General features: G+C 45.5%; 1 non-coding gene and 1 pseudogene across 1 annotated transcript; both read right to left on the bottom strand.

Annotated features, from left to right (window-relative positions):
• Nucleotides 1-3,882: 3,882 nt before the first annotated feature.
• LOC112010579 (28S ribosomal RNA) lies at nt 3,883-7,343 on the bottom strand (annotated as a pseudogene).
• A 182-nt stretch (nt 7,344-7,525) lies between these two features.
• Nucleotides 7,526-7,681, bottom strand: LOC112010578 (5.8S ribosomal RNA). The gene has a single exon (XR_002882771.1). It is a non-coding gene; the product is annotated as a 5.8S ribosomal RNA (ribosomal RNA).
• Between the last annotated feature and the right edge of the window lie 215 nt (nt 7,682-7,896).

Raw genomic sequence — 7,896 nt, 5'->3', positions numbered from 1 at the left:
TGAGGTTTGAAACATGGAACACAAGATGAATTTGGGACTCTATAGGAAAATCAAGCTTGTAAGAGACATCTCCAACCTTCTGTAAAACTTGAAAAGGGCCATAGAAATGAGGAGCTAGCTTTCCAAACTTCCTGGATTGGACAGAAGCCTGCTTGTAAGGTTGTAGCTTGAGATAAACCCAGTCCTCCACATCAAAGGACCTATCTACTCTCTTTTTGTCAATAAACCACTTCATCCTTTCTTGAGCAACAGTCAAATTATGCTTAAGCAAGGATAAAAGCTGCTACCTATCCTTCAAAAATGAATCAACAATTACCACCCTTGTACTTCCTGGAACATAATCCACAACCTTAGAAGGAGGATGTCCATAAAGAGCCTCAAAAGGAGTGAGGTTAAGAGAACTATGGAAGTTAGTGTTAAACCAAAACTCGGCCAAAGGAAGCCAGTCCATCTAAGAATGAGGTCTGTAAGTAGCAAAAGCCCTCAAATAGTGTTCTAAACTCTTGTTCACCACTTTAGTTTGGTCATCAGTTTGAGGGTGATAAGAAGATGACATAGCCAAACCAATCCCTTGCAATTTAATCAATTCAAACCAAAATTTAGAGGTGAACATTGGGTCCCTGTCACTTACAATGATAAAAGGCATACCATGTAACTTAAAGACAAACTACATGAACAATTGAGCTACCTTGGCAGCAATGTAAGGGTGAGTCAAGGGAATGAAGTGAACATATTTAGTGAGCCTATCCACCATAACAAACACCATTGACTTCTATTGAGACTTAGGCAAACCATCCATAAAATCCATACTAATATCAAGCCAATGCCTATCTGGAATAGTTAAGGGTTGCAACAATCCAGTAGGAAAACAAGTATCACTTTTCAACTTTTGGCAAACATCACACTCCCTTACAAACCGCTTCAAGTCCTTTACCATACTAGTCCAATAAAAGTCTTTCTTGAGCCTATGGAAGGACTTCAAATACTAGCATGCACTTGTTGCAATACAATAGCCTTTAAATTCTAAGCAAACCTTCCCAAGTACAATCTTCCCTTATAAAAAAACAAATCATTGCAAAGGGTAAAAGTAACAAGAACATTTTGCTCGGACTGAATGGCATGAAAGATTTTCTGAATAGTAGGATCAGTCACATAACTTGATTTGAGATCATCAAGCCAGGTGGGAGTGGGAAAGGAAATGATGCATAAGGTGCCAACACCATCAAATCAGTAGCAACATCCACAGAATCCACTCTTCTAGACAGTGCATTAACAACCAAATTCTCCTTGCCATGCTTATACTAACCTATTAAAGCATAACCAAGAAGCTTGGTGATCCATTTTTGCTGAGCAGGAGTTCTAGTCTTCTGTTCTAACAAATATTTCAGACTTTGATGGTCTGTCTTGATAACAAAAGGTCTCCCAAGTAGATAAGGCCTCCACTACTTCACTGCCACCACCAATGCTATCAATTCATTTTTATTAATGGAAAGGGCAAGATTTTTACCCTTTAAAGCCTGAATGTGAAAGGCAATTGGCCTATGGTTCTGCATTAAGACATCCCCAACACCCAACCTAGATGCATCACACTCTACAATTAAGGGCTTGGTGAAGTCAGGCAGGGCCAACACAGGTGGATTTGACATGGCATCCTTAAGGAGTTAGAAAGCATGAGAAGCTTCAAAAGTCCAAACAAAGGAATCCTTCCTTAACAAGGCTGTCAAAGGGGCTGCAATCTGGCCATAATCCTTTACAAACTTCCCATAATAGCTAGTTAAGCCAAAGAGCCCCCTTCACTTGAAATGAGATAACCAAAATACTCCACTTCCTTACAAGCAAACACACATTTAGATTGCTTAGTATACAATTGATGTTTAACTTGTCTCTAACACCAAAGCAAGATGCCCCACATGATCAATCAGATCCTTGCTATAAACAAAAATGTCATCAAAAAATACCAAGACAAATTTCCTTAAGAAGGGTTTAAAAATGGAATTCATGAGTGATTGAAAAGTTAAAGGGGCATTGGTTAAACCAAATGGCATCACTAAAAACTCATAATAACCCTCATAAGTCCTAAAGGTAGTCTTAGGAATGTCTTCCTCCTTCATTCTAATCTGTAGGTAACCAGACCTTAAATCAAGTTTAGAAAAAACAGTAGCACCAAACAATTCATCCAACAACTTATCAATGATAGGTATAGGGTATTTATTTATAATGGTCTCTTGATTTAAAGCCCTATAGTCAACACACATTCTCTAAGAGCCATTAGCCTTCCTAACTAGAAGAACATGTGAGGCCAAATGACTACTACTATTTTTGATAAACCTCACAGACAGCAATTCCTTAACAATTTTCTCAATTTCATTTTTTTGATAGTAGGAATACCTGTAAGGCCTCTGACAAATGGCTTGAGCTCTTTTCTTCAAGCTGATCTGGTGTTCATGATCCCTTAAGGGAGGTAGCCCTACATGAGTAGCAAATACATACTTGAATTCAAGTAACAAAGTAGCAATTTCTTCATGCAACTAAACCTGACAATCTGCAGACAGCAAGTGAGGCTGAATTGAGATATGTATAACAAATCCCCTCTTTACTGACTATCTCAAGAAAGTATCACCATCTTGCAATTGAGACCGTGCACTTCTCAACCCTTGCAACAAAACCTGCCTGTGAGCATGGTAAAAACTCATTGTAAGCAACTTAAAATCCCACTGAATCACTCCCAGGTTCCCAACCACTGAGTTCCTAAAACTAAATCACAACCCCTCGTTGGCAACACATGCAAGTGTACCAAGAACTCATACCCTTGCAACAAGATTCGCACTCCCTCACCAACACCATAAGTCTTAATCAAATCACCATTAGCTACCTTCACTTCTAGAATTTAAGAAGTATCAACATGAATATGCATCTCTGAAACCAAAGCAGCATCAATGAAGTTATGAGTACTTCCTGAATCAATGAGAATTACAAAGGACTTATGTTTAATTCTTCCAACCCCTGTAGGTATGCTGCCTAGGCAAGTGCAAGCAGCAGCCAAGGCCAAGGGTCAAGGCACGCTGCCAAGGCCAAGGCAGCCCCCATGGCCACACAGCCAAGGTTAGGGCATGCAGCCAAGGCTAAGGTAGCCCTCATGGGCACGCAGCTAAGGCTAGAGCATGCAGCCAAGGCCAAGGTAACCCCCATGGGCATGCTGCCATGGCCAAGGCATGCCGCCAAGGCTAACGCAACCTCTCATGGGTAAGAGGCACGATGCCAAAGCCAAGGCAGCCCCCCTATGGGCATGTAGCCAAGGCCAAGGCAGCCCCCCATGGGCATGCAGCCAAGGCCAAAGCATGCTGCCAAGGCTAAGGCAGCCTCTAATGGGCAAGAGGCATGCTGCCAAGGCCCAGGTAGCCCCCCGTGGGCATGCTGCCAAGGCCAGGGCATGCAACCAAGGCCAAGGTAGCCCCAATGGGCACACAGCGAAGGGCAAGGTAGCCCCCATAGGTGGGCAAGCAGGCAAGACCAAAGCATGCAGTTGAGGCCAAGGAAACCCCCATAGGCATGCAGCCAAAGCCAAGGTAACCCCATAGGCATGCTGCCAAGGCAAAGGCAGCCTTTCATGGGCAAGAGGCACACTGCTAAGGCCAAGGCAACCCCCCATGAGCATGCAGCCAAGGCCAAGGCAGCCCTCATGGGCACATAGCGAAGGGAAAGGTAGCCCCCGTGGGTGGGCAAGCAAGTAAGGCCAAGTCTTGCAGCTGCGGCAAAAAGGCAAAAACCCCCAATAGCTTTGGGCACATAGGTTCATTTGGGTAGGCAACCCTGTAGGGGGTTAGCCTCCGAAGGGAACGGGGCAAAGAATTTTTATGAAGAGGGATGGAAGAGGGGGGAGGAACAAATCGAAGCTACACAGGGCTGAATCTTAGTGGATCGTGGCAGCAAGGCCACTCTGCCACTTACAATATCCCATTGCGTATTTAACTCATCTACAAAGGATTCTACCTGCCGCTCGGTGAGAATTATACTTCATGGTGGCCCATGTGGCTCATCCGCTGTAGGGGCTTGGCCAAAGACACATGTCTCTGGAGGCCTAAAGGCCTTTACTGCATGTCGGCAATTGGGTAGCAGGCGCATGTGTCGCTTCTAGCCCGAATTCTGATTTAGAGGTGTTCAGTCATAATCTAGCACACAGTAGCTTCACACCACTGGCTTTTCAACCAAGCGCGATGACCAATTGTGCAAATCAACGGTTCCTCTGGTACTAGGTTGAATTACTATTACGACACTGTCATCAGTATGGTAAAACTAACTTGTCTCACGATGGTACTAGCTGTGGTTTCACTGGATAGCAGACAAAGACAGTGGGAATCTCGTTAATCCATTCATGCGCATCACTAATTAGATGACAAGGCATTTGGCTACCTTAAGAGAGTCATAGTTACCCGTCGTTGCTTGGTTGAATTTCTTCACTTAGACATTTAGAGCATTGGGCAAAAATCATATTGCGTGAGCATCTACAGGGACCATCACAATGCTTTGGCTGCGTTTGTATTGGGTGAAAATCATTTCCGAAAATGCTTTTCTGTAATTTCGGGTGTTTGGTTGCGCATGAAAAATCAATTTTCCGGAAATCATTTCAGTTGACCATGAGTCAAAGGCAAAAATGATTTCCCCTTCTATTTTCACTTCAAATAGTTTTCGAAAAATAGAGAGACAGAGAGAGCACGAAGACAGAGAGAGAGAGAAAGAGAGCACGAGCACCGCGCCAAGGAGCCCAGATCATGCCAGAGACATCGCCGGCGAACCCCGAGCACCGTGCTGATCTCGCCTTCGATCGCACTGCGTCAATCTTGCCTTCGATTGCCTTCGCTCGATCTCGCGATCTAGCCTTCGATCGCGTGATCTCGCCTTCGATCTTGCACCGGCGAACCCAGAAGCCATTGCCGATCGAACCCCGAGCACCACGTCGATTGAACCCAGAAGCCGTCGCCTTCAATCGTCTTCGATGCGAACCCAGAACCCATCGCGTCTGACCGGATTTGATATTTTTTTTCTTTGGTTTTGTTTCTGCTTTTGATTACCTTGCTGTGATTTTGAAAATTTTTGTGATAAAAAATGTTTGGATTGTGAGAAAATGGCTAAGAAAATGTGAAAAAATTGTAAGAAAATAGCATTTTCAGAATATAACCAAACACATGAAAATATTTTTTGCACACAATTTTCATAATGCAACCAAACACTTGAAACTATTTTCCTTTCCTGAAAATAGCATTTTTGAAAAATAGGCTATTTTCCGAAAATTATTTTACGCGAACCAAACGGACCCTTTGTTTTAGTTAAACAGTCAGATTCCCCTTGTCTGTACCAGTTCTGAGTCGACTGTTTGCCGACAGCCAACGGGTTTAGGACTCGAACCCCCGTGCCTAACCTTTAGAGCCAATCCTTTTCCCGAGGTTACAGATCCATTTAGCCAACTTCCCTTACCTACAATGTTCCATCGACCAAAGGCTATTCACCTTGGAGGCCTGATGCGGTTATGAGTATGACCGAGTGTGGGAGGCACTCAATCCTCTAGATTTTCAAGGGTTGTCGGGGGCGCACCGAACACCACGCGATGTGCTCTTCCTGCCGTTAGACCTTACCTCCGACTGAGCCATTTCCAAGGTGGGTAGGCTGTTAAACAGAAAAGATAACTCTTCCTGAGGCCCCCGCCAGCATCTCTAGACTCCCTAACGTTGCCGTCAACCACCATGTCCTCGGTTCAGGAATTTTAACCCGATTCCTTTTCAAAGCTAGCGCTTAGCATACTATCAGATGGGCTTCACCCATCTCTTAAGATCGACTAACCCATGTACAAGTGTCGTTCACATGGAACCTTTCCCCTCTTCAGCCTTTAAAGTTCTCATTTTAATATTTGCTACTACCACTAAGATTTACATCGAAGGGCGCTCTACCCAGGCTCACGCCCCAGGTTTGGCAGTGACCACCATGCCCTCCTACTCATCGGGGCTTGGAACTTGCCCTGACGGTCAATTATAGGTTGCGCGCTTCAGCGTCATCCATTTTCGAGGCTTGTTGATTCGGCAGGTGAGTTGTTACATACTCCTTAGCGAATTTCGACTTCTATGACCACTGTCCTACTGTCTTAATCGACCAACACCCTTTGTGGGTTCTAGGTTAGCTCACAATTGGGCACCGTAACCCAACTTCCAGTTCATCCCACATCGCTAGTTCAGCTTACCAAAAATGGCCCACTTGGAGCTCTCGATTCCTTGGCACAGCTCAGCGAAGTAGCCGCGCTGTCCTACCTATTTAAAGTTTAAGAATAGTCGACGGTGTTATGCCCCTGATGCCTCTAATCATTGGCTTTACTCGATAGAACTCACACGTGGGCTCCAACTATCCTGAGGTAAACTTTAAAGGGAACTAGCTACTAGACGGTTTGATTAGTCTTTCACCCCTATACCCAAGTCAGATGAACGATTTGCACTTCAGTATCATTGCGGGCCTCTACCAGAGTTTCCTCTGGCTTCACCCTGCTTAGGCATAATTCACCATCTTTCGGGTCCCAACATGTATGCTCTCACTCGAACCTTTTTGAGAAGATCAAGGTCGGCCGATGGTGCAACCTTTAGGGGGATCCTGCCAATTAGCTTCCTTGCGCCTTATGGGTTTACTGGCCTGTTGACACGCACACATGGTAGACTCCTTAGTCCGTGTTTTAAGACGGGTCGAATGGGGAGCCCACAAACTGATGCCAGGAGCGCACAGATGCTAAGGCACACGCTGCCAGCCAATATCGCAGCAACGACGTCTCCACACACATAACTGCAACTTGGGCTTAGGCTACCGTCGCAACCTGCATCGGCCCATGCCTCAAGTCGATTGGCAGGCTGGTTGTCGCCATTCCACATCCAATCGAGGCACATCGCCAGCCCCCCCTTCTGCTTCCCTCCTAATAATTTCAAGCACTCTTTGACTCTCTTTTCAAAGTCCTTTTCATCTTTCCCTCCCAGTACTATTTGCTATCGGTATCTCTCTCCCGTATTTAAACTTAGACGGAATTTACCACCCCGATTGGGGCTGCATTCCCAAATAACATGACTCACTGACAACGCCTCGTGATGTAACAGGGTCCGGGCACAACAGGGCTCTCACCTTCTTTGCTGCCCCCTTCCAAGGAACTTAGGCCCGGTCTGCCGCAAAGGATGCTTCTCTAGACTACAATTCGAAGACGCCCATGAGGGCGCCCGATTCTCAAGCTAGGCTATCCCCGGTTTTCTCATCGTTACTAAGGGAATCCCGCTTATTGATATGCTTAAACACAACGGGTAGTCCCACCTGATCTAGGGTCTCATTAAGGCATTGCCGAGGTGACACGTGAGGGTTATAAGAGTGCATTGAGGCGATGGGCTAACCATCGATTGTTATAGCACTCATTACCGAGGAATTTCTTTTGGGCTAACCACGTGCGAGGGCACATATGGAAGGCCAACTTCCAACCCAACCAAACCAAAGTATGGGGGGCAATGATGCGTAACACCCAAGCAAATATGCCTTTGGCCAAATGGCTTTGGGCACAACTTGCATTCAAAAACTCAATGATTCACGAGATTCTGCAATTCACACCAAGTATATCATTCCTCTATGTTCTTCATCGATGCGAGAGCTTAGATATCCTTTGCTGAAAGTCGTTTTGGATAATTCATAAGACGCCAACGTTGGAGGTGCACTATGTCCGAGGCCTCCAGCGTGGCTTTCTTGGTTCAATTTCCTTGGTGCGTTCCATGCTAAAGTTCGGTTTGTGGGCAAGAGACGTGAGGTCCCCACCAAGGGGGGGGCGGTGAAGGGTCGACGAGTGCCCCTCCATCCTCCGTCGGTTATTACTAGTTCGCGAGTCATTCTGCT

The sequence above is a fragment of the Quercus suber genome, unplaced genomic scaffold (assembly GCF_002906115.3).
Source record: "Quercus suber isolate HL8 unplaced genomic scaffold, Cork oak 2.0 scaffold_254, whole genome shotgun sequence".
Taxonomy (NCBI): Eukaryota; Viridiplantae; Streptophyta; class Magnoliopsida; order Fagales; family Fagaceae; genus Quercus; species Quercus suber.
This window is presented reverse-complemented; position numbering and strand designations above follow the sequence as displayed.